The 26,333-nt window shown below is 44.9% G+C and overlaps 1 protein-coding gene across 8 annotated transcripts in view; it reads right to left on the reverse strand.

Annotated features, from left to right (window-relative positions):
- LOC114882287 (SH3 and multiple ankyrin repeat domains protein 3) overlaps window positions 1-26,333 on the reverse strand; it is a 96,094-nt gene that overhangs the window by 63,600 nt on the left and 6,161 nt on the right. The window contains exons 1-2 of one of the 8 annotated variants that reach the window (XM_046287639.1): window positions 15,526-15,540; window positions 15,063-15,241 (exon numbers count right to left, since the gene is read on the reverse strand). The exons of 6 other annotated variants lie outside the window; for them this stretch is intronic. The gene's annotated coding sequence lies outside the window, so the exon portion shown is untranslated. Of the gene's footprint in view, window positions 1-15,062; window positions 15,491-15,525; window positions 15,541-26,333 lie in introns of those variants that run through there. One more of the 8 variants, XM_046287638.1, reaches the window with a different exon arrangement.

The raw sequence follows: 26,333 nt of genomic DNA on the forward strand, positions 1-26,333 counted from the left end.
TTTTCCGATCCGCGTGTTTCAAAAAAATTCAACGTCGCCGATGAATCGCAGCTGAATCGCGAATGAAACGTTTCTAAACGAAACGCGTCTCCTATTCGTTAGATGTAATTAAAATAAAATGCAGCTTCGTCAGCTACGATCTCGTCTTCCTTATTTCCGAATTTCCCCGTTGCAGGAATTTCTATCGCCAACTTTATATCCAGGATAAAGAAGCGGTCGTGACCTGGCCGTAAACTCGAAGAAACGACGACGGCTCTGTCTTCCAGGCACGTTTAGAGGCACTTATACGCCCGCAAGATTTTCCCTCCAACCCTGACGTTACCATGGGGACATTTTCACGAGGGTACGCTCCCCACGTAGGGGAGTTCCCCAGGAATCTCTCTCGGATAGGTTATCTCTCCCCTGCCGTTATCGAGGATGACTACCAACGATCGCTGAACCGTACACGAAAGCCGTTTGCTTCGCTCTCCGAAACGGAGTCAGCTTTCATTAACTGCGGCGAACAGATTCGACCAATCTGCCAGATATCTAAACCGAGCGGGCATCATCAAAGTGCGTGAGCTATGTTTATTATTGCACCGCGATACACGTCGTGCGAGTTGACTTAGGACCTTGATAGGTCCAGAATAAACAATCTCTGGCCGTATGAAACGGATTCAGCGGAAGTTGGATGCTTGAATTGCTTTCAACGATAAGTACGATACGTGTCGAGTTTACCCCTTTCGTGACGCGTATATACGTCGGTGGAGAAACGAGAAATAACATAAACTATTTGCGAAATTGTTCGGTTCGAAACGAATGCTCGGAGCACTTTTGTTTCGCGATCAAAAGCGCAATCGCGTGACTTCTTACTAGGAGAACGTTTACCAGAAGATGCGACTTAGCGATACTCGGAGAAGAGGATCATCTCTTTCGTTTATGCGATCAGTTCGCACGAGATTCGAGTATATAGAGCGAAAAGAGCAGACGCTCGGGAACGATCGAGTTTGCAAAGGCAAAGACGGAGGCGATAAAGAATTCCATTTCCTTGGAAACGTTACAGAGAAGTGGCGTTTCCAGTTGCCGAAGAAACGCTACCGATTTGTCTACCTTTATCAAATAATGCATCCCCTTTCAAACAATCATCCCATCGAACGTAGACCGAAAATAAAAATGAAAGATCGTTCCTTCGCGCGGCTATTAATCATCAGTTGAGAACCGAGAAAGGAACCGACGATGATTCGATTTTATTTTTCAACAAGCACCGCAATCGATGCGAACCGAAAGCACCAGATCGTGGTGGCGTGTCGAAACCGGACCACCCCGATGGATTTTTTCCAAGAACGATTCATAGATCGTGCAGAAAATCGTGGCGAGACTTTGCGTTCACGAAACTCCTCTAACCGCGGCTCGTTTCGTCCGACCGTACGATTCGACGCTTCAGACGGTAACAGGGCTAAGGAAGAATAGTCGAGGAAACAGGGCGAGGACCTTAGCACGACTGCATCCGGTGTCGAATTTAATAGAGACCTACAGTCAGAGACTATTTCATTTGACGAAAATTCCGCGCAACACGCGCTTCGAAGATAATCTTTCGGTTCATACGTGACCACGTGTTAATTTACAGGTAAAGACTCGAGGATAGACAGTGTTATCGGTACGGCAAACGTTTCTAGATGTGTTACGTGTTACGTTATAAAAGCCTGGCTACGATAAAGACGTAGAAAACGAAAGACTGCACGCGTTGCAGCACCTCCGCTGATAAGGAGATAAGAATTACAACGAGCGCATACCGAGCGGCGTCGAGTTTTCATATCGCGTTGCCTGCTAAATTGGATTGGATTACAGGCACAGGAATGCTTGTGAGAACGAACTGGGGAACCTATCCCGAAAGAATTTCGCCGATTTCGCGAAAATTCGATGGCTAACGCAACAGTCAGAACATAAACAATCGTTTCGTCTCAGGTGTACCCCGTTAATCGCTCGATGTGTTTCTTCAGTTGCAATTCGATGACACAAAAGTATCCCAAAATAGCACTTCGGATACACCAATTTAAAGCTTACAGTATCAAGAAAATGACTGCGTAAACGATTCATGAATATTTTTAACATAAAACGACTGGTTGTCGATCAAAGCAAACAGTGACCGATTTTGAGATTCTTAAACTCTGATACAATTTCATGACATAAAAGTGTCACAAAATGCCACTTACGGCGCATCAATTTAAAGCTTAAGATCCGAGGAAAATGTCTATCTAAATGATTCTGGGATAATTTTAGAGTAAGCCTCGTAAACGTAGGTCAATTAACCCCTTACTCTGATAAGCGATTAAAAGACTATCAGGTATAATACTTTGATGATCCATGTTGAAAATGAAGACCGTTTCCATCGTGGAAGCAGCGGGCTGGCTGTTCGCTTCGCCCGAATGAATTTTAATATTCATCCGTGGCGTAGCGTTCTTAACGGAAAATCCTCGGGAAGACTGAAGAAGCACGCGCGGCTCGAGAGGATCCCCGTTACACGAGTAAATTGTTATTATCGCTGTTGTGATTATTGCGGTTCGCGATACCACCGCGTTGAATAACAATGGCCCCTTACAGCCAGGAGACACGTAATCACGGCCATACACCGGGACGTACTGTAATAACTTTAATTGTGAATTATCATACGGCTGACAGCAGCGGTATTATTAATCCGTGAGACGTTTATCGCGATACGATCTTCAGGGTTAACCAGGTCTTTATCGGTGGTTCGTTATTCCTATGCGTCTTTCACAGCCATCGTAATTAGATAACGATTCACGATATTCGATTACGCCAATAATTAGGTACTTTGTGAAACTTCAAATTTTTCAGGACTTATAAAACCTTGAAAGAAATCAAAGTATCCTCACGGATCGCGTTTCCAAAGATTCACGATGACTCGTTAAACAGGCGACAGAGGAACGACACGCGACTATTGTCTGGCAAACAATCTGTCTCTTGTTCTAGGAATTTCTAGAAGCCAAGACGAAGAATGGATCGATCCAAGACAAGAAGAGAAACGTCCATTCGCGCGTGCACTTGACATTTTGCAAGCCACGCGAATGTCGGTGTCAGCAGCACGCGTCAATCCACCTTGCATCTCCAGCTACGACCGAGTTTTGCTCGCATCTCAGGAAGATCTCTTAATTAATTTTCACCTTGTACGTTCACGGAAACCTTCCTTTTCGATGCTTATCCAGCGACGATTTCGTTCTTTATAATCTTGTTCGCGCCTTGATCCTAAATCTCGTTCGAATCGCATCGAGATACCATCTGAATTTCATTTCCACCAACCAGATCGACTCTGGATAAGAATCGCGACAAATGTATCCTTTTCGAAATACGAAAAAGTTAATAAAATGGCATTGTTTATTTACATATCAAAAGTGACAGAAATTTTAATTGACCTCGATGAATCAATCACGCGCCGTCGATGTTTTCATAAATCAATCACGCAGACTGTGAACTGTTTGAATAAAAAATGTTGTTTGTCAATGGATCAAGGAAGAAGAAAGAACGGTGCAACGTTAGAGGAGGCAAAATCGATAGCCGTCCATCGGGGTCCGTGGTGTTCGTGTCGAGCTATCGAAGCTTCGTGCGACCGAATGAGCTTCGATCAGAGATAATAGCGAACCGATCCGTTTCACCTGATTACTCGACAAATTTGTACTCGGTTAGTTGATCGAGCCGTTCGAACGATAGGAAATTCGAACCTTCTCCAATTCGAATGCGAGTAATGCCGCGTTCACAAGTGCCGTATAAATATCCTTCTATAATCTATCTAAACTAGCCGGATATCTGTTCGGGGACCGGTTTCTGCAAACGCGTCACATCATTTAATGATTCTTTAATGAAGAGGTTCCCACGAATATCCTAATTGCCTTGAAATTACCGCGACGCGAGCCGTTAAACAGCGGAACCTATTGCTACGGCAAAATGAAAGCGAGAAGTGAACGTCTTCTCGCCGAGTAATTTGCCAGCTTCGATGACAGTTTTAATAATTAACGAATCCTATTTTTCTTTTTTCGTTTTTTCAGTTGTTCCAACAGTTACCTTGGTACTCGTCGCTCTTTCACCTGGTGGACAGCACCGCTTTCTGATTACGCAACCGATGGATCGGTATTAACAAGGCGGTACGATTTCGAATCCACGAAATTCGGTGGGAGAAAGGGAGTCGATTAAAATACCTATTGGTTGTTCGGCTGATAACGGTGAACGCAGATTGTTAGAGATATATCATATCGGAAGACCGATTTCCGCTAGATAAGCCTCGCGAAGAAAAAGAAAATAACACAGGAGATTAATGGAAAACGAGATGTGGAGAGAGAGAGACAGAGGGAACGTATGGAGGTTCTCAACACTTTCACCGAATAATACCGACACGTAACGGTCGCTAATTGCTCCTGGTAATAGCAATTAATCTTCGTCTCGAGTTACGCGAGTTATGAAAATGGACATTTTTTTTTCCTCGAACGTACCAGACGTGAACTTTTTAAATGGCACTAGTTTTACACCTTGCCTCCCAAGATTCGAGGGAAAAGAAAAGTAATATAACCGAGAATTAATGACGATGACTCGCCGGCTAGACGGGTAATGCTGTATCAAATCAACGATAAAAAATCTCGACCGAACGAGGAGAGTCTGAAACTTATGCAGGAAGTAGACGGTGTCTCGAAACGATTCTGGGAACACGGTTCCCCAATTTCCCGGGGGAAACAATGACTGAATGAAAAAGGCGGAGACGAGGACATTGCGTAAGACGAGGATCGTAAACAGGATAACGTTCCTTCTCGTTTTCCTCCTGCTGTGAATTATATACATCCACGATGCTGGTGCATTCTATCGAGGAACAATATAACAGATAGTTTCGCGTGAACTTAAAGTTGGACCATTTTAGCCAGGTTAATTAATTTCATCGGGGAATCGAAACACAATGTTTCTGGGTCAAATTTGTTTGCCCAACTATTCATATTCGGTTGGTAAGCTTAACTGGGGCGGAAGAGAAATCAATGAGCTCGGTGGACCCGGAGGATCGTGTTCATTAAGCAATCGATAACGGGTCGGGGGAAGCTGTCGCGTAATTATCGCAGGGATCTCACGAGGGATCTCATTAGTCCGTGATTTCCCGCGTACACATTCTACTCGCGGATTATCAACCGCGTTACGTGATAATTCGCCGTAAGAAGAGGCTGTCCTCTTCACCGGGTAGAAGGTATTCGCACCTCCCATTCTGTATCTCCCTTTCTATAGAAGCACTTCGAAGCTTCTTGTTCCCGCGACAAATCGCGTTCGCCGTCTTTCAATCGCGAAACGGATCCTCTTTTGCTGCGAATCGAATCGATCGATCGATTCGATGCGTAAAGTGGCATTCATCCGTTGCATCGTTCGCTTCCTTCTATCTTCTGACAAAGTCTCCTCGATCGAACCAATTCTATCGCAAGAGATTACTAAAATATGCTTTGCAAACCCTGTTTGTGCACAGCCTCGATAAAGGAACACAAAGTTCTGTGATACTCGTGGAAAGAAAAGAAATAGGTAACTATAGCTTTGAAGTGGAAAGGTAGACTCTCTGTTTGCAAAGCTTATTCCAGCTGAATCGGTTTGTATTCCAGTGGCAATCGGAAAACGCTTGGCCGATGAGGCAGCGACGAAGAATAGAAATCGACTATTCCAGATCGCGCACACCTACCTACTCACCCACTCACCCACCTACCGTTCCAGCCAGCTTCTATCCACCTCTTCTCCAGCAAACGCTGAACCCCCCCTCCCCCCGACTCTGGCGAACCAGTCTGTTTGTATTATGTAAAACTTTTCCTTCGTCTCTACCAGCATCGCCATTTGATAATACCCTATAACAGACTCTCCGAATCCTTTTCTTTTTCATCACCGTCTATTCCCGATCAATCGTGCCAGAAGACATTCATCGGATAAAATCATTTTACTGTTTGTTTCGTCGGGTTAGCCAGCAAGATCAGGTGCGTGCAAGATCACCGCGTAACACCGTTCATGTAATCGACTGCGAGTCTCCGCGTCGGGTTAATTGCGTAAGGTGAAATTTCGCCGGAAGGTACATCTCCGTACTCGCTCTCGATTCCGTCCAAGATTTATCGTGTGCCACCTATCGCCATCGAGCAAAGGAAAACCAGCATCGAACCAGCGCGTGTTTTTAAAAGCCTCGTAATGGATATTTAGTCTCTGCAGGGCGTAACGGTGAAGAAAAATCGCGAGTATAATCGTGGATAATCAGTCTCGAGGATTTCTACCGCCAGTTCGAGTATTCTTCCCTCGAGTTACCTACGGCGAAAGAACGGCAATGCGTCCTAATGAATGTCGATTCGTCGTCGAGATATTAAAGATATGTGTAGGTAGGGATGGTTCGTGGTTAGCTTACACGCTATCTACCTAAATTCAATAGCGTAAGCACGAGCCGGTTGCGATCCCATCTGCTTAATGAATATTTTATGAAAAACATTTCTTCCTCGACTTTCCGTAAATATTTATGCCTTTACGTGGCGGATAGAGATAGATCGAGCAAGGGAGTTGCCGTGTATATACCTGCTGTTTGTCCGATCGATCTTCCTCCTTGCTTTTACTTTCGTTCCCCGTCGAGTATTCCATTCGAAGAAATATTTCTCGGGACAGCGTTCGCGCTCGCTGACTGTCAATCGCCTCAATCGTGCGCATTTTCAATTTCTAGATAAAACTACAGCCTACCTCTACGCCACTGATCTCCGAGAGTCCTGGACGGTGTCGAAAGAAGCTCTTGCGTACGCAGGATACGCCAAACGGTATCGCAGGAATCCGCGGAATTTCAAGGTTTCGCAGTCGGGGATAGTGGCGTCGATACCGCGGTATCGATCGATCGATCGATCCTCCCAGGGACTTCCCAATTACGCAGGAAAGCAATAAAAGCCATCGTAAGTCAGCTCGTGAAAACTTTTCCTTCGAGCGCGTTACAATGACTATTGGGTGCCTTTAAAACACTTTTTTCAAGCATCGAATGAAAACACCTCGATCAACAGTATTTTTCTCGGAACCATCAAAGCTCGCGCGTTCTCGTAATTAATTAATCGGGCAATTTGAATTCGAGTGGTATCGGTTCGAGTATGAAAGGTGGACACGAGGAGGGAGGGAACGGGATATTTCGCAGCGATACCCATCCTGTTCGCTCGACCTTTTAAATCACGCGGACGAGTAGTACTCCAGATTCGCGATTAACCAGCGTCATTCATCGTCGACTAACCGAGAACGCGGCCTTCTTCGTTCATTCATTCGTTCTCGCTCGATGACGCAACGAATATTGTCAATGATTTTCGTTGGAGAGGAAAAGCGAGGGGAACGCGTTACCTTGGAGCCCATAGATAACCCTTTCGCTATGTACAGTATTGTCTTGAAGTAAGCAAGTTGTCTCTGCCTCGAAATAAGCAACTCGCTATCCCCTCTTCTTTGTTTGAAGTCGCCCGCAGAGCGAGTGACTTATGATTAATGCCAGAACGAGAAAAGAAGTCATCTTCTATCATTTTAAAAAAAATAAATTCGCATCCGCTCGGTCCCGATTCGGGAACAAAGCCAAGTAATAAGCAACTTATTTCGAGGCAATATTGTATTTCAAATTTCTCGTCGCAAATGTTACTTCGAATAGCGAACATGAAACGTTCCTGAAGCATTCGCATATCTTCGTTTCTTCGGCGTGACTTCACGCCGCCAAGGATCAAATAAAACCCGCTCCTTTTCTCCTCGAACGCGTACGTGTACGCTATTTTACATCCACCCACCGGGCTCTTCCTGCGAAGCAAACGAACGATCGAGAAACGCGGGTAAGAAACGAACAGATATAAAGGGAATGGAACGCAGCCGTATCTTCTCCACTTTACGATTTCACGGAGATTTTCCTTTCGCGAAAACGTTCCCTTCGATCGGCCCTTCCTCGCGACTCTAACGCCGGCCTTAAATAATAATCACGGTAACGACAATCGTTGCAACGGATCGAGATAACACGATAATGACTGGCTCGATCCAACAGAGCCGCTTACGCGCAACGTGTAAAAAATGATGTCACGGTTTTCTGAACGCTCGCCAATAACAATCCGAATACCCACATTGTAAGTGGTATACGCTTTCTCGTATCCCGTACACCTGCGAACGAATAAAAGTTTAACTTTCGACGACCGCGAAGAAAATCGTCTGGTACTCTCAAAAACTCAACCACCGTGCACATCTTGCTTTCCACTTTACGAGCGAGTGGTTTTCTCAACGATTCCGTCGATCGTAACACGGAGCAATTTCTTTCGAGGACTCGTTGGCAAATCAGCGAAATACTTTCGATCCTCGCGATACACGTTCCACCGAAGACGAATCGACTCTCCTTCATCGCCGTTTCGTTAGCAACGCAGTACGATGAAACTTTTTCTCTTCGACAGCGAGAGAGAATGTGCTTTGAGGCGTACAGACACGTCGAGTGAACGGCTATTATTCATGAGAATTTATTAATACCGCGAGTAAGTCAAATTCGACGGTGCTATTAATTTCTCCCGCGAGGGAAAAGAAAGAAACCGACTCGAAGCGAGTTGTTGGCCGCGAAAATTGACTGGCACCGAGTTAATCCTGTCCGTATTCGTCGAGCAGGGCTTCTCGATCGTCGAATCTATCGCGAGGATCGACGGGGCGAACGAGAAGGGTCCGAGTACGAGAAATCGCCGCTCGTAAATCACCTAGTCACCCTGTGCGTGCGTTCCCCGACATTTCCTTTTTTTTTTTCTTTCTTTTATTTCTTCTATCCAACACACGAGTGTGCTTGCAATAGTGGAAAGAGTCGAAGGGTGCACTGGCGTCTAACGGAGAAAATTAACGCGTCACGATGACGAGTCGCGCTGTCGAATTTGGAAAAATATTGCCGCTTTAGGGTAGAAGAAATTCCTTTCTCTGCGTTTCAAAATGAACGATTTAAATGCTTGCAAGCTTCGAAAATTAATATAAGTTAAGTCCAGGGTCTCTGTAGACCCAGCACTGTTATTGAAAACTTGAATACCGACGCCTATGCGCGAAGACGTAAAAGTAAGAAGGGAAGTCTGGTAGGCAGTTATCCTGTAGGAAAGGAATAAATTAGAGGTGGCTTATCAACGGAGTCTTTGATAGGCGTATGGTAGGTCGCGAGTTTGCTTCAAAGGGGTTGGACAAGGGACTACGCGGTGTTCCAGATGGTAAGGAGAAAAGGGGACAGCCAGCGATCGGGACGTGTTAATCGAACGGCATGGATTTATGGGCCCCGTGAGCCCACGGGAAAGGTGGAGGGACTACCCACGACCCACGCTGTTTCTTTACGCGTGCGATGCCAGAAGGGATAGACCGGCGAGCAAATACTTTTCAATCGAAATGAGACGCGTCTGTTCACCTAATTGCTAATAGCTCTGCTGGAATATATTGTTGCATATCAACGCTCGATTTCACGACGCAAAGGTATCGCAGAACAGCGCACGTGGTTTCATCGAAATGACTGAAAAATAAATTACATATCAATGGGCTGATCGCCCAATCAAACTAAATATGTGCAATTAATTGAGAGAGTGCAGCATAAGTTTCTGAGACGTTTACAGATCATGACTACAATCCAATGATGATCGAACTTGAATGGATCTACTTTTCCTATTTAAACTTATTAATGGTATTATCTATTGCCCACAACTTCTCGAGCTGATTTTCTATGCTCCAATGAGAACAGTTAGATCTTTGCTATACATCTGGTTTTTCTGCATATGATCCCGTAAATCGCATGTGTTGCATAGCAAACTCCTTTTGTATACACTTAGATTTTTTTACAAGTAACGTAACTTCCTTTAGAAATTCGATCGAAAAACTTTTGCCAGACTAGATTATGCGACTCGTCAGCCTACCTATAATCTTTTCTTTTCGTCAGCTGCTTTTGTAAAATTTTGTAAAATTCATTTATGTACACTAATGGGACTTGTCCCGTCTATTAAAATAAAATAAAATAAAAATATTACACTCGGGTAGAATACATATCAGAAAGAACAGTTTTATTTTTCGCACAAGATTTACAAATAAATTTCGAAACATACATCACGCAACAAACTGACTGCCGCAAGTAGTAATAATCGTACATGGCGCGGCACCCTATAACCCGTATACGGGTGTTTCGTTTCCAATTCCTAATATATTTACTAAACAGAGAACGATCTGCATTTTTCTTTAACGAGCTATCTATAGATACGATTGACTTTTCCAAGAAAACGATCGTTCTTCTTTACGTGTGAAAGCAGTTGCATAGCGCGTTGGTCAAGGGGAAGTTGGGAAAGCGGTCGTTAAACGTGACAGAGAAACACAAAGCAAGCAGAGGGACACGTCGACCGACCCTGACCGAATATCGACCTCTTTCTTCGCCGGCAATGGACTTCTTCTTTCTTTTTCACCGTGTCTCGGGGATTCCGTTAAGACGACGTAAGCGTGTTTCTGAATCGCGTGCTCCTGCTTTCCCGGTCATCACTCTTAAGCCGAGCATTACAATGCAGAATCGCGACCCAATCGAACCCCATCGTTCCTCCTGAACCTGTTTCGATATTGCATTCGCATCGATTCGACGTTTAATACGTTCACTGCCACGCCGTGAACGAACATACGTACCAAGACGCGCTGTTATCATTTTATTTTACAATTTAAATCTAGCGTTGCAAATCGAACACGTCGTTTCGACGCGGAAAAGAAGCAACAGAGTTAAATAGGAAATATGGTCATTACGCGATATTATTATACCTGCTCACTGACCTACCTGCAACGCTTCCGTTGCTCTCAATTAAAGACTGTTCGTTGGTCGCGTGCCACAGATTCAACAATGAACTCTCGGGCATCGAAACGGCGAGGAAGAAAAAAGAAACGCGAGAATAATTTATTAGAAATTAAAGCCCTCAGCTCGAACAGGGGAAGCATGTGTTAATTATCGTTCACGGATTACACGATCGAGCACACGGGCCGGGAGCCGGAAGTGATGCAAGTTGCGCGTACGGAAAATAAACAACCGTCTCATGCACACCCGCTGAAACTTGGTACGTAAACGAGCTGCACACCAACGAGTTTATTTAAATACCAAACTTTTCGTTGGCTCTTGACACGATTTTTCAACGCGACAGTTTCTCGAGTGTCGGCATCAAAGATTCACGCGACAGAGAAAAAAGAATTTGAGGAAAGCTACTTTCGCGAAAAATTAGAAATTACGCTCTAGTAGTTTCTCGTGGCACGAATCGTGGGCCTTGATTATAATGCGCTAGTGTGACAGAATTTTGCCTTCTTTTTTTTTTCACTCGACGGTTAATGAGTGAACGATGCTCGGTCGCGATATCGCTAACTCTTTCGACGGGAAACAAGCCGAGTTAGATGCGGGTTTGGCGAAACGCCAGTTTCTCATTAATTGCTGCGTTACTTTCGCGGATACGAGAGCAGGGCGTGTCGTCGTTAGAAAGTCCTTTTTTTTCCTCCCATTTGCTCGCATCGAAATTAAATTCCTCGCGAGTTTTAACCGTGAAAATGTTCGAACGCAAATACGCTCCATCGGAAAATCGTTGAAAATCGTTCAACGTCGTCGCAGTATCGTTTCGACACTGAAAATAACACTTCCCATTCCTCGTGATGGATCTTTCTTCGGGAGGAGAGAACACAGACCTCTTCCTGAACATGATCGACGAAAGTACGAGACAGAAACATCCACTAAGTTACATCACACCAGGCAGGGACCTCGTGGCGACGAAAAACGTCGTGCGCGAGATCCTAACCGTTTGTAAACTCGGTGATTCTGTAACGTAGTGGAATTCCCTGAGACGAACGAATCGCTGCGATCTTCCTGGACGAGAAAGTCATCGATCAGAGCAAAAATCGGGAAATCTGTATGCAGAGAAAAATTCTGCTTAATTTCTAAATGTATCTATGATTTTCGAAGAGAGAAGAGAAGAAAGCGGAGGAAAAATGAATAAGATGCAACGACAGAGTGAAAGGCAGAGTTTAAGAAGCAACAACGCGTAACCAGATAAAAAGTGAGAGGAAAATTATGAATTTTTAATATTGAAACTTCAACGAATAGTTGGATGAACGGTTGCCTGTACAAGGATTAATTTATACCGATTTGCGAAGAGATAATATCAAGTTTATGAAAGTAATGTTAGGATAGCAGTAGATCTTTGTTTAGTCTACTTTTACGTTTGCCGGATACTTGAGGAATGCGTGACAAACGAGCGAGGGTTATTCATGTGGAAATTAGTGGAAAACTATTTAGGAACCGGTACGTGAGGAAGGACAAAGGTGGCGTAAATTTATGCGCAAATTATACCTACGAGTTGCGGTCGCGATGGCGGAATAAATTTTGTACATAGAAAAGCATATTTTTTTTTTCTCGACGTCTAGGCAAAGTGAATGGTTAATTTTAGCGCGTTTGATCGTTTAAGAGAGAAGGAAAAAATTGTAAGGCACGGGGGTTAATTGCACGGGGCGAGAATAAGCGAAAAAAAGATAGGAGGAGACGGAGATTGTGTACTCTCGGGAGAGGATGCATTGGAGCATGATCCGATGGAAAGTCCGCCACGGCTGGTCCGAAGCGGAGACAAACTGGAAATTATCTCGAGTGGAAGAAAACGAAGGAAAAGGGCGTAACGACCTAACGAGGACAGGTTGTTGCTCGAACGCGTTCTTCTTCCGCGACATTTTCGCGACCACGAGAAGGTTGATACGGACGTAAACGCGAATCGTATGCTATATCGGCATCGAATCCGAGAAAAAGAATAATCTAAAACATTGCACCGCCAGCAAATAAGCTCTCGCTTCGTTTCAATGAATCGCGTGCACGCTCGATACTCTCCGCTGTTTACGAACGAATAACCGACACGGTTTTTCGAGCATCGAGAACGGTAATTCGCATAAATAATCTGACCAGCGAGGCTATCGTTCGCGTGTTACGCGCGCCTCGTGCCGTAATTTTCCCAACAATTTCTACTCTAACGCTGTAGAAAAAGTAGAATGAGCATCGATCGCTCGTAAATCGAAGCGAGAAAACGCGTTCTGTTCTTCGGTCCCGTATCTTGTACCAACGAGGGAAAGGAAATGTGATTTGCGCTCTTAATTTCGTTTCGCTAAATACCTTTAACGCTTCGATCTTTCAGTCGAGCCAGTGAAAAGCGAAACTTTTAATTTCGCATCGTCCAAAGGAGTTGGCATGCGGAGAAATGCATAATCAACAGAGAGAGAGAGAGAGAGAATTCGAAAGTACGGTTAATTAGATTTGCAGCCGAGTTCGACGATACACAGACGGGAGGAAAACGGCGCGGAGCGGAGCACGCGTTACTCGCACGGCCATATAAGATGTAAACGAGAGGTAACGTACAATCTCCGGTAATAAGTGCAACTGGTGAGCCTGGCCTGGTATGCGGCCACGGTACACGTGAACGCCTACGGAGTCCGAGATCCACGCCAGGAATCCTCGGCTAATCCACCGAGCAATGTACAAACTATACTCGCTCCTCAATTTACGGAATTTCAATCAAAATATTTTTCTTTTCTCTCTTTCTTTCAAACCATTCCAGAAGATTAGAAGCAGAGCAATTTTAGATAAAATGTTTTCTAACAAAAGCGCGCTGTTACAAATTGCAAACGATTACACTTGTTAAGAAAAAGCTACATTTTTCCTGGCGATAAATTTGTTTCCTTCCTCGCTGGCAAACCAGTCTCGAATCGGTTTTGCACCCGATTTCACTGTACTTTACGATGCAAGAAACGAACAGACGAAGACACGAGCCTTCGACTCGCTTTAAATGCAAAAACAAGGTACCGTTCGTCTGGATCGCGAGTTATCTTCCAACCACGCACGCGATTCTTTTCTAAACCGCTTCGACACGATATAATGGAAAATCGTAACGCGTTCGAAATCGGTTTGCCATTCAACCGCAGAGTCACGGAAAAAACCGGCACGGATTTATGCCATCGGGAAATTATCAATGTTTATGGTCTATAGCGTAACCAGATGCCTCCGATCGTCACCGGATGGGAGAAAGATCGTTTGTGAAAGTTGAAAAAAAAACTAAAAAACGCGTCGAACGAAATCAGGAAATTCTGAAAAAAAATCGAGGAGAGAAAAGATCGTGGTCGCGGATCGATTCATAAATCTTTCCAGAGGAAATGAGATCCCTGGGATCGGTAGTTAGCGAAGCCGTTATCCTCGTTAATTGTAATTACAGCCGTGGATCGGTATACTTGTTGGCTGCTTCAATTACTGACAGATAGTTATACAAAGTAGTGAAAATTTGTTTAAAATGTAAAGCAATACGTTGATTCCCAAGTATGAAGATGATTCTTTGTGCTTTTTATCTGGCCTTCGTAATCGGTATCAAAGGCAGTATCGCATTGCAAACCGACGTTTCGAGCAATGATAGGCAAACCGGAAGAAAAGTTTCCATTAGTCGGGATGCGATTAACCGGAAGGTTCAATTCCGTGAATCGAGCTATTGGCACAGAAACGATAAGTCTTCCAGAACCGAACGTTGAAAATTATCTTTCGAAGCAATCTAGATTATTGACAGCAATTAACTCTTAAATACGCTCAAATTGGACATACATACATATATTTATAGGAATTTTAATTGTATTGTTTTTAAATGCTACATTCGCGACGTACCACGTATTGCGTTACATCCTACTTCGCAACCCTTCGTGAATAATCTATGCCTGATTTCGAGTTGCACACGACTCGCGTCAATTTACGTCCATATCTAGGTAAATCAAGGATGCGAATTATCGATGCGTCGAATCGTTTAATCATCTCGAGCGTAATGATGACGAAGGTGACAGGGAAAAGAAGAAAACATAAGTGGATTAGGAAGATACGCAGTTCGGTTTGAGAAAAATAGAAAAGTCTAACGGAACGTTCGAAAATATGCGTGAAAAATATTTTCAAGTCGACGCAAAATTTTGAATCGTTCCGTCTGACGATGAGAAGCAAAACACTGTAACAAATATAGAGAAGAAGACATCAAAGAAGAATGAAAAAAAAAAACTAAACGATTAATTACACTGTCACAAGGCTGCACCGTGATATCTATTCGAACATCCGTGATCCGTAAAATAAACCCATCTCTGTCTTGGAGCTCTTCCGTCATCGGGAAGATTCCGTTCGATAACAAGTTCACCGCGTCCCTGGAGAATCCAGCGTCGAGACCGGAAACGATGCGACGTCCACCTTCGCGATCCACTGTAATAGTCGTTAGAATACATGAAATCTATCACAATCGAGTGAAAACCCGTTTCCATGAGCGGATACTTTCCGTCACTTTTCGAAACACGTCGAAACGATGATCTCTTCCGTCCTCTCTCGGCAACTGTTTCGCGATGATGCGATGCACCAGGAAAAAAATGAACGACTAAGGAATCGAAACGAAAGAAAATCGATGAAACGTCGCGTGGAACCGTTCGGTTCGACGCAAGAAGAAGAACTGACGACTCGATGACCGAATGAGGCAAACAATTTTCGCTTACGTCGAATCGTTTCTCGGGATCGGGTTCGAGTTTCAAGTTGCGTCGTTGTCGACGGACCGAAGACGACTCAAGCTCGGTTCACAAGCATCGTCAGCGTAGCTGGCGATAACGGCTCGAAGTATGAGTGAGCTCCATCTTATCTACGAGCATTCGAAAAGCAACAGAACAACTCGATAGAACTCGAGGATAAACGAGGAGAGACGTTCAAAATTCCACAGAACTAACCCAGTAACCTGATATTTATGCTTTCTTAGGATCCCTTCGGTGCTTATTCGTGCCAGCAAGAAGAAAAAAAAATGAGAAGAGAGAACAAATCAGCCACGTTGCTGGTAACAAAAATTTGAAAGCTGACTATCGCCTACAACAATCGAACTTAATTGTTCCGCGATTCCTGGAAAAGCGGAACCAGCGATGTTGCGTGTTCCCGATAGGGAGGTAACATCCAAGAGACGCGTGAGAACGAACAGCGACGCATGCTCGTTTAATTGCATCGCCGTCATGTCGCGTAAATGTATCCCCGTGAACGTGTACGCAAAAGCGCCCATGGGTTCGTCATAACAACACGCACACCGTAACGCTAATTATTACCGAGCCACTAATTATTACGAACGACGAACTGCACGCGGTGCTGTTACCCGCTCTCTACCCTCGAACCCGGCCATATTACCAACCCCTGCAGGTGTAAGTTACATGATAAACGCGCGGAACCTCCAGCGATACCCACGCGATATTTTCTACAAATTTTCTATAAATTTTCTACAAATTTTCCACTGAAAAATTTCACGGAATGTTTACAAGTTCCATTAAATGTTGCTCTTTGCAACATAGCGAAACGAGAGATCGTAGCAAAAAATTAGAGCAGAAACGTTACAATGAAAAAAATTTTTTCCTCGTGTATAGAGCAACGTAACAGACGTCTGTAACGAAAGCGTTTAATCCTGCGCTGCGGATAGAACGTTGGATGCGTTACGGACGTCAAAACAGAAATGACGTTTAAAAAGAGCCCAGATTGCGTTGCTTTTTAGAACGGAAGTCATCAGCAGCGATCATAGGACGGTGTAGCACATCTGGCTAGCCAGGACAGGAAAGTTAATTAGAATAAGAGAAAGAAACGCGTTTCAGAGAGGTTTTCTCGATATTGCTGAAAAGCTGGCACGAGCAGTCGCTTTCACGGTGATTAAACGATCGTCGGTGCAATAATTAGCGCGATACGCCAATTAATTCGGCTAGATGGAAGGCGTTCCCTGCGAGAGGACACCTCGCAACGGCTTAACGCTCGTTAATTCGCGATATCGAAACATTCTAACCATTTTCAAGAAATATAAAATCATCCTAAATAACGCCGGGAAATTCTCTCGGTTGAATTCTTTTTTAAATCCCTCGAGTATACCTTCCAGGCGCGAGTCAAATTGAAAAGTTCCAGAGTTATTTCCTTAATTACCGTGTGCTATCGATCAATTTTTCTTTCTCCCTAAATTCTTGCGAACTCGTCACCGTTACGTCGCGTCACACGATGGAATCTGTTTTCGCGTTAATTAAACTTATCGGATGCGACAAGCGTTCTAACGGGCGTTTAGAATTTTTCATCGATCCCGAGCGCGCGATACAGATCATTTTTGCCGCGCTGCCAACTCCCGAAGTAAATTAGAAAGCTTTTAAACGTAATTGACCCACATCGCAATTACTTGGAACTAATTTGAATTTGACCGAACACGGTGCTCCCTTTTCTTCCTTACGCTGGACTCTAATTGTACAAATATTAGCGTTACCTCGCTCGGTCCCCGAGTTATCGTTCGTCTTCCGTTTCATTAAAAAATCACGGGGCAAGGGGTTGAAAGACGAAACCGTTCGACTAAATGCATTATCAGCGTATATCTTGCTCGAAAGACCGAGTTTAACGGATTAAAAGCTTGGAAACGTGGAATAGTAGAGAAGGATTCCGAAACTCGGAGCATTCTTGGAGTACATAGCACCACCTCAAAATCCAATTCAATTTCGCCTACCTAAGCCTTCGAGATCCAGCTTCGTTAAGCAGACACTAGTTTACGTGTAGCAGTTTCCTCTTGCGTCTTAACTTGGTCGGATTAATTTTCATTGAATACACGTAGACAAATCTTATTCAAAGCGATAAATAGATCATTTCGTTCTCCGCGATTCGAGAAACTACGATAGTCGAAGATGTTTTTCTGAAACTATCTCTTCCTCCGTGGAATCGGAATCAGCTACACTTTCGCTCTCCGCGGTTCTAATTTTCTTGCGTTAATTACTCGTGTCGCTATTTCATAATTATTATATCCGTCCGAGTCGAGTAGAATATTCTGCGCAAACACGGTATCCGCTTCGCGGAGGGTTAATAAATACACAGTATGTACCCAGTACGGCGTGTTTATCGCGAACTCGATGGAAAATGGAGCAGAAACAGATCGAACAAGATTAAGCAATCCAACTGCGTATAAAAGTAAATAAAACACCTTAGAATGATTCTCTAACTTGCTACACCGTTCCCATTATCCGCGCCTCCGTCTTTCTTCGCAGCTACATTACCATCCTTTTTCCAGCCGTTACGTTAAATGCAATATACTGTTAAGTCGATGCAAATGGTAAATCCAACATTGATTTACCTTTTTACCGTATGAACTTAATAACCAACAAATTGATCAAACTTCTGCGATCGACAGACACCTGTCAGCCGAAAGGATTATCGACGAATTCCATTGAATTCCATCGACCAGATGAGACCGAGGATGAGAAGCGAAAGAAGAGGAACGAGAGGAACAGGCTGAAAATCTCAGCGCACGTCGAGACACCGCGTATATCGTGCAGAGTGCATTGAGCATAGTCGTGCAGGGAAAGAAGCCTACCCACACAGAAACGTGTGGCAACATGGAGGCTAGGAAGCACGTAAGACGAGTGCAGCTCTTCTAACGGTAATTCCTTTAGACCAGTACCGCAACTTCTGCAACCCAGAAGAGTAGTCGATGCTTCGGTTGCCGCTGTTTCTTCTGTTACCGAACACTACGACGGCGACGACCGACCGGCTTCGTGGCTATCTCGAGGAACGTCGAGCCAATCATCCGTCCGTGTCTTCTTCTTCTTCTTCTTCTTCTTCTTCTTCGTCGTCTTCTTCTTGTTCTTCCTTCAAATCTTTTTCTCTTTTCCCTTCAACTGGATGCAACGAGAGAGAGTCGCTTCATTGCCAAACAGGATGAAACGAGAGAGAGAGAGAATGGACGAGAGCGAGAATAGTAGAGAGGGACTAGAGAAGATGTCGACCAGGAAAAGTAACAGTAACCTTCTGGTACACCGCGCTACCGTGAACTTGCTCGACCTCCTGCAATTAGCGCGATCCTTGACGCAGCCTGCTCCTGATTCTGCTCTCCTCTACTTTACTATGCTCTGCTCTGCTGCACGACATTAATTACTGCCTTCTCTGCTGCCTGTCTACTCGTCATTTCCTCCCGTTTCGCGAATCTTTTAATTGAAAACGCGATACTTCTGTTTCGATTCATCCAGATATAATGATAAAACTCGTAAAGTAATATAGCAATTTGCGAATTACCCTGTTCGCTGTAAAAGACCATCGACAATTTATTACACGGATGGTGTTTACCAGTTACGGCGTTTGTCCACGATTCGTCAGGTCGAATATTGAAATCACTTTTACCGATTCCCGTCACGGTAGCTTGGTCGTCGAAACGACGAGGGACGGACAGTTGCGGTCTGCGAAGAAACCGTTTACAAATACGTTCGCACCAGTCGATTAACCCTTTACACGGAAGCACCCTTTGTCTGGGCCTCGGCTCCAAATTGATGGCCAATTCTGGCACTCGTAAAACCGAATTGTTCTTCGCCAACAGAACGATGAAACGAAATGCTACCGAATCTTTTCAAATATTCTTTTTTTTTTCATTAAAGAAGACCGTGTCAAATGCTGTCCAATTAGAAAACAAAGAAACAAATTTTGCAAAATTCCTAATAACCCATTCGACGTAATTGGCTAATTACTTTTTGTCTATTTCTCGAGAATGAAAAGCAGTCTTACGTAAATACCTGTCGTTTGACCGCCTCGTGAGATTCTCCTGCAATCTTCTCGCGATCCTGGCATCGCGGTTTATGGAATTTTCTGATAAATTTTCTTCGATTCTAACTGTTCATTTTCTATGTCAGAATAACAGAAAGACGCAAGGTGCATTTGATGAGATCGAAAGAATTGTAACTGTACAACGATTTGTGAAGATCGAAATGAAATTACAGGGAACATTTTTCACAAAGTGCATTTACTCTGTACCTTGTCTGTCGCGTCGCGTGCGCGCTCGTTTTCCCTTTACGTATCGAACTTTTTCAGTGAATGTCTGTGTTATTGAAAGCTCGAAAGTCACAATGCTGTTTTCCCGTTCGTTTCGCATCACCGCGTGGATTTGTCGTCGTTTACCTCGAAAGTAGTTTTCCAATTCTCTGGCTCGTTCAGCGAGCATCGTTTGAAAAATTTCATTCGCGATTCACTCAAAAGGAAGTACGTATTGAGAAACTCTATTGAACCGACGAAATATTTCTTCGAATCTTTCGATTATTAAAAAGACTGCTCCGATTCTCACATTTCCATAAACGCTTTGTGTTTTAAATAGACATTGACAAGGTCGTATAATAAATTAACTTTTCACGTTTGCGAGGAAAAAAAAAATGATAAAAGCTGACATTATAGAAATGTTGATAAGGGTATAATTTATGGGAGTTACAAAGATAAGAAATACCTTCCATTGGGAATTATCGGGAACGAAAATATTTCGAAGCATCGTGCGATGAATTTGTAAATGGCAACCTACACCTTGAACGGAGATGGAAACGCGGTGCGAATTGAACGCGTCGTCGAACAGCGTTCCCGAGCACGTCGTCTCGTCAAGGCGACTCGAGAAAGTTCACCGTCAATTGGCAATTGCATCGTCTGATAGCATAATGACAGAATGGATAGACGGATGCACGCATTTGACGCATCTACGCGGTGTGCGTTTCGCCCTGGCACACTGGTGAATGAACGCGCCGCGAAACGTGTTTCTCGCAATCGTGCCAACACCAATAGGAACAGATAGGATCGCGTTATAGTACGAAAGAAAAACTAGAGCAATTTCAACAAATACGATTATCTGAATTAGCAAAGTTCATTTCCCACCGCGCTCCTCTTAAAGCGCGCACAATGAACTGAATTGTTTCTTCGGTTACTCGATAACGATAACACGTTAAACATCGTTTATCGTCAAGAACGTTTCGACACGCGCGTGTGTTGTAAAACAATTAACGATACCTTGTCGAACGATTTCAGTCGCTAAGCGGAAATGGCCAGCAACACCTCCGCATTCTTTCGTTAATTTATTCATCAAAAAACACGGAACCTTGTTCGGACTCGTTTCTTAAAAATGTATGTACACAAACGCGAAGCGCTGCGTTTGCTCGAAAAGAAAAAGTAACGACACACGTTAAGATAATTTACGGAAGTAAATCGATGAACGAACTTGGTGGTCAAATTACACGTTTCTCAGCGTTCGAAATTGTACGTTGCCCAACGCGCCGCCGTTATACAATATTATCGTTATTATTCTTGTTGGAAAGTCTGCTTTTTTTTCCCCCCGGTCTGACACGAGCGATCTCGTTTATGTCTTACAATTGAGCGGAGCGCGGCTCGATGAACGAGGGAGCGCATCATCATCGGAATTATTACAACTTCCGGCGAGGTTAAGCGAATCTATAGGGAACATTGTCGCGGAAGCTGTAACTCCCCGTCCTTACGTCATTTCGACACCGCACACGTCGTGGTCGTGTTGTCGATGAATAAAATGCTAAATACCTTTTTTCTATCGCTCTTCGGGGCCCGCCCATATACAGGGTGTTTCAGAATAAATCGGAGCTCGTTTTGGTCGGGGAACGGATCGTGACAATGGTTGGTTAACGGGGCGCGTTCGAGGAACGCGGATACAAGGAGAGTTCGGTGGGTTCCGGGCACGGTTAAGGCTGATTTATCGTCCCTCACGCGCTGCCAAATTGGCAGCTCGCATCTTCCAGGCTCGTTAAGCCGAGTCTCATCCTCCTGGTCCACCGTACCGCTCAGAATTTTGGATAATTTCGGCGGGAATACGCTGAACGGCGAGATCGTTTGCGATTCCAGCCGGCAACCATCTCTGGCTCCGTTCTTTTTTGCTCGTCCTTTGCACGGTACCTCTTCGCTTTTTCTCAACTTTTGTCAAGCAAAACGAGCCTCGCGACACGGTACCGTAAACGAGCACGAAACACGCCCTTGCTTTTTCCGATCGGATAACAACGTCGAGTTTCACGCGCGAAGGAAGCATGAGCGGTGAGCGGTTTTCCGTTATGAAAATTTCGTATTTCGCTCGATATAAGTAAAGGATGCTCGTTACCATGGGATTTGTCGAGGTAACAAGAGAAAGAAATACGAAGTACAATATCGGTTGAAGATCGTGAAAGATGGTATTAGCGAGACGAAGGGAAAATTTTAGGTTAACGAGCAACGAAAGTGAGACGAGAGGGAGGGTAAGAAGGGAGGGAGAAGCGCGGTTGGGCGAAGGTGAAAAATGAGACGAGAGGAGAATGCAGGCAACGAGCTCTTCCGAAACTCTCTGAACGATCTTGCGGAGCTGGAAGGGCTTCGTTTTCGAAGGTTAGCGAACCAGCAAGAATGCGACCGGCTGACAGCAGAATGGGGATCCAGCAGGATCGATGATCGAGACCGCGATTGTTCTTTGCCAAAGAGGCAAAGGGTCCTCCTCCTCCTTCTCTGTTCCCTCCCGGGAAAGGGAGAGACCGATGGACACAATGCACCGCGGGAAAAAAAAAATATATATCCCGAGACGGCGTTCGCTCGTTAAAACTGAATCTTCACGATGGATGATAATTAATAAGATTGGATGAAGAGGTCACGAAAAGAGGAACGGGATGATGAAAGGGTAGAAATAAGGTGGAAAGAAATGGAAGGTGTGCTGTTGAGAATGTTGATTGGACGGTGTAATGATTCACGACGTGTACGGCTGGTATTTTAGGGCGCAAAAGGGTGCGAACCGTGATACTCTAATAATCAGCTTCGAGTCACGAAACATCTTTGCCGAGAAGGAATAAACGAATTAAGAGAGGAATACTCTCGAGGAGGATTTTTCTATCGACCTGTGTCTATCTGGTTCGATCCAAGGCGGCGCGGCGCCTGCTCGAAGACGCCTTTAACTATGGACAAAATCTCCGACCGTTGGCGAAAAGAAAAGGAGCAGCAGGAGTTTCTTCCTTTTCGACGTGCAAGCGTGCACGAGAAGGAAATAAAAGGAATCTCTGGCTTGAGGTAGCGCCGCCATTAACGAGCGATCGAGGCGGCGACGAGGCGCGATTAATTTCCCTCGGCTTCTTGCATTACGTTTAATTAACATAATCCGCCTGCAGGACCATTCCGTGACGTGTTTTACGCACGCACCTATGTACTTACGCGCTCACGCGATCCTCCACGTTCACGGCCACGCATTCGTCTACCACTGCCGAGAAGATTTTATCGAAATTCGTTATTTTCTCGCAGCCTCTATCGCGTGGACCGACGCGACAACTCGGTGAAAAGCATACAAAAGGGTAATCCCGTTTCTAGAGAAACGCGGCCGAAAATTTTAGGTCAATTTATCGCAAAGCTAGAAAGGTCGACGAAAGGTAGCAACGGAGAATTCGCTGGCAGAGCGTAGCGGGGAAAAAATGTTGAAGCAACAAGAGCGAACGAAGCCTCGCACAGTTTCAATGGAGCTGGTGAGCGAGCCGTGAAAGGCAAATGCGCTCGACGAACGACCGCGAGAGGAAAAGGGTAGAGAACACCAGCGACCAACCGAAGCAACCAACGACCGGTGTCTTTCTCCTTTCCACCGATCGCTCCTCGATCCTTGCTTTTGCTAGAACGAGCTAGTTTCCGCTCGCGTACGTGATCTCGTACACACACGTGTCGGAAAACCGGTCCCACCCACGCCACCGCGAGGGTTGCTCTCGCCGTGAGGCCCGGTCTGCCGGACACCAGGACAGAAATGAAAATATTCTAATTACCAGCGACATTGTTGCGACACGTTACGAAGGCGTGGAGAACCGCGTCGCTGATCAGGTCGATCCATCGAACAGGATCACGGTTCGATCTCGAAGGTCCCTCTATTTTTCGAAAGTGGATCATCTTTGAATTTTTATGAGGACACCTCGATAACCTCGTCTAATTTTGTCGATGACAAATTAACAGTCAGGCAGATGATATTCTACCATTCAAATTTCTAGGTCAAATATGATTGATCAGTAGGGGGTTGGATCAATTGGACGAATCTGTTTGATTCTTTGTGATATTAGGAAGAAAAGATCCCTTTGCTGAAACAGGATCGATGGTCTAGTTTTAACCCATTCACGCGTTAATACTGAATAGAGCCGCGTGACTCACGAATTAGGACATCACGGATATCCAGCCGAGATATCTGTCCCTTAAGGTTGGGGTTGATTGCAACTTTGCTATGGACGCGTTAATTGGGTCGAGTAGATGAGGAAAATTTGTAACGCTGGATAGAAACCCGACAAGAACGATGAACAGGCGATGACCCAGCGATTGCAGTGATTTTATTAAGTACGACGTAACATTTGAAAGAATTCGCGGAGACCCTGGGTCTAATAGTCGACGAGGTCGTTCTGGTAGCCATAGTCGAGGTGGCTGGAAGTGAAAACTGGGCCGAGGAATGCAGTTTGTCGATATTCTTAACGCGTTTGAAATAGGACTAATGAAAATTCCGGCACCTACAACTCGTCTCCTGTCAAAACTCTATCCTGTTACGCTGTCGATCCGCTTTCGATTCCTTCTCTGTTACGCTGTTTCGAGAAGTTTGCTACCAGGAACGGCCTCGACGGATCGAATTTTGTCGTACGTCAAACGCGACTGGATTCTAGCGGTGTCGTAGAAAGTACGATGTATTTGAATGCGCCGAGAGCAAAGGAGCGACAGTGAAAATCACGGAAGCTCGGAGCATGCTAAAAGTTAGGCCAGCACGCCCACAGCGAAACGAAGCGGTTACGTGGTGCGTGGACGCTGTTACGCCAGAGTCCAAGATTTATGTCGCGAGACAGTGAACTATAGAGCGAGCCGGAGAGCTTAGATTTAACTACGGCTTTAACGTACTCTAAACTGCAGTTTCTATCGAATCCGTTGCTCACGGAATTACCTCTATAAAGGGAGGAACTTTGCGGTCGTCGCGTCGCGTCGTGGCGCAGCAAGTGCCTTGGGTCTACTACGAAATTTACATTTAAACGACTCGACGCGACTCGATGCACCAGACACGTCTCGCGACTCTATTGTTTTTAACTAGTAAAAGACTTTCGTATATTGGAAAAGTTACATAGTCCGAAGATTCGTCAAGAGTACGAGAAGAAACAAATGGAAGCAGGGGTTGCTCGTTTCGATCTCGTTTAGGCAAGCCTCGAAATATAGAAGGAGAGAAGAGGAGAAGCCCATCGTCGGTAGGCAGTGATTTATTCAGGGTTATTGTCCTGTACGGGGTTTTTGTCCTGCGAGGAGGCTGTACAGTGTATATGCAGCAATGAAGCAGAGTTCGGGGACCGAGGTAGCATCCGAAACGGCAAGAACGCGCTTGGACCGGTGCACCGCGGTGCAATGGACCCAGGACATTACTCAGGAGAGGAGGCCTGACTTCTGGCTTTGCCTTTTTCTACGCCTCGAACGGCCGCACCGGGTGCCGGGTGCATTGACATCGTGGTATCGACGTAATTCTCCGTACGACGCTTCCGTATCGGTCTTACGTTTTCATTACAGCTTACGGACAACTTGTTACGCGAGTCCGTTGCCCGTTTATAAAATACTACGCGCCCTGCTTCTATATTCGCCGTTCGACGCCGCGCCTTTCAATGGCTTCCGGTTCGACACACTCTGCTAACTTCATTTTAACCCTTTCATCTGTGAACACTTTTTGGAAATTCACGTGTTCCTTGGGGAGCAAAACCCTTTCGCCACGTACACGTATATGTACGTTTAATTAGATAGATTGCGTTTCATAAATGAAATTTTAATCAAGTTCGTAAACCCGGTGTTAATTTCGGACCAAGAAAACCGTGTTAAATCCTTCTTTCTTCGTGTTTATAGAGGAAGGATTAATTTGCAAGGCAGGTAACGAGGATTAGAAGAAAGGTAATTGTCCAGGAACGAGAGGGCTCGTATTTCTAACGGTCTCGCACAGAAACGATTGGCTGCAACGACGAATGTCTGGCTGGATAATGGTCGCGTACGAAAAGCAAAAAGAAGGGAAACACCGTCGCAACGGTGACTTCCTTCGATCCCTCGGGACCTTGACGATCTCTTGTCCGTTAATTAACTTAAGCAGCGATTAGAGCGGCCTCTTATCGCGTCCTGACCAACGGTGCTCGCCATTTAACGTGCCATCGTACTCCGGCTGTCCTCGCTTCTTCCTCATCTGGTACAAAACAAAAATTCGCCGACCACCCATTCCGGCTTTTCTCGTCCCACGATCGTTGGAAACTCGAAAATTCGATAAAATACTAGCCGGGAAATGGTTATGTACAGTGAAAAAATTGTGTGCGAAACTCATCGGCGTAGAGAATCCTCTTAATAGGAGAATCGAATAAAAGTGACCCAGATTCGGGCATTTCCGCAATTTCGCGAACGCACATCAACGGAGGAAATAAAGAGGTCGGATAAAATATATCGTCGCCGTCTTCGTTCCATCGTGGCCGACAACCGGAATACAAACCGGATTAGGGTCAATGGCCCTCGACTGCTCTAT

The sequence above is a fragment of the Osmia bicornis genome, chromosome 1, assembly GCF_907164935.1.
Source record: "Osmia bicornis bicornis chromosome 1, iOsmBic2.1, whole genome shotgun sequence".
Classification (NCBI taxonomy): domain Eukaryota; kingdom Metazoa; phylum Arthropoda; class Insecta; order Hymenoptera; family Megachilidae; genus Osmia; species Osmia bicornis.